General features: G+C 42.1%; 1 long non-coding RNA gene across 1 annotated transcript; it reads left to right on the top strand.

Moving 5' to 3' along the window:
- Positions 1-279: 279 nt before the first annotated feature.
- Positions 280-889, top strand: LOC107682805 (uncharacterized). The gene is made up of 2 exons (XR_001633596.1): positions 280-445; positions 837-889. It is a non-coding gene; the product is annotated as an uncharacterized LOC107682805 (long non-coding RNA).
- Positions 890-1,182: the final 293 nt, after the last annotated feature.

The following is a 1,182-nucleotide window of genomic DNA, read 5'->3' as shown; positions in this document are numbered from 1 at the left end:
TGCTCTTCCAAGCTTTATAATGGCATGGGTGGGTGTTTTTGTTCAGCAGTCCAAAAGTAGTCAAATAAAGCGCATCCATCCATATTTAAAAGTGCCTCACACGGCTCCGGGGGGTGAATAAAGGCCTCCTGCAGCAAACCGATGCGTCTAAAGCTTGGAAAAGCAAGGAAAATTTTTAATATAACTCCAATTGGATTTGTCTGAAAGAAGGAAGTCCTATACACCTCGGATGCCTTGAGGTTAATTAAACGTGGACTGATTTTAATTTTTGGGTGAACCTAACCCTTTAATGTTTCTTAGATCTTGGCTCGTGACTTCCTGGAGGAATATATCTTCTTGGCTGTGGGCAGGGTTGGTTCCACCTCAGAGAATATCACCCAGAAGGTGGTGTGGGTTGAGGAAAATGACAAGAGGTCCTTCCTGCTCGACTTGCTCAATGCCACAGGTACATATGCCTGTAAATGGCCTCTGAACACCTTCATCTGATTTGTCTTTGCAGTCGTTTCAGTATGATCTTGATGGCAGATTGCTCTTCCATGTTTGAGGAGATTAAATTAGCTTGTTTTGTGAGCGGACTAAACTAATCTTTAGGTTGAAGTCACTCTTTGAGAACTTTTGAGGTTGAGTACAATGGGAACGGTGAGTCTTTAATTGTCACAGTGGTTCTCTAAACACCAGAAATATTAAATTCAGTGAGCTACAGATACAGAAAATTATGAATTGCATGCATGCTCCGCCAGCACCTGAAAGCAGAGCTCCATCTGAACCCATGTAAAACTTAACAAGACTGAAACTGATATTTGTTGAAGCTCATCATAAGGTCTGGTTTTATTCAGTCATTCCGAATGAGGTTCAGGACAGTACGGGGGAGAACGTAGAAAAACCTGGTGAGTAGAGACGTTTATCTGTCCACTGGAAGTGGAACGAATGTAAGTCTCATCTCACGTCTTCATTTTGCTTGAACATTGTTTGTTTTCCAACCCCTCCCTTCCCATGTCAAATGAGCTCTAGTTCTCATGCTGTCAGGATCTTGACCTTAATTTATTGTTTTTTCTTTCCCTCCCTGATATTTCTTTGGAAGTAGTCATGCTCCTTTTCAGTGGTTCTTTCCTGCGGTTGGATCTGTGCATGAAGTGGCATGTAACCAATGCCATGTTGAATTGTAAAGCCATAAGACTGCTG

This window comes from Sinocyclocheilus anshuiensis, unplaced genomic scaffold (genome assembly GCF_001515605.1).
Source record: "Sinocyclocheilus anshuiensis isolate Anshui unplaced genomic scaffold, SAMN03320099.WGS_v1.1 C32609604, whole genome shotgun sequence".
Lineage (NCBI taxonomy): Eukaryota > Metazoa > Chordata > Actinopteri > Cypriniformes > Cyprinidae > Sinocyclocheilus > Sinocyclocheilus anshuiensis.
Note: the sequence above shows the minus strand (reverse complement) of the source record. Positions and strands in the feature narration are given on the sequence as shown.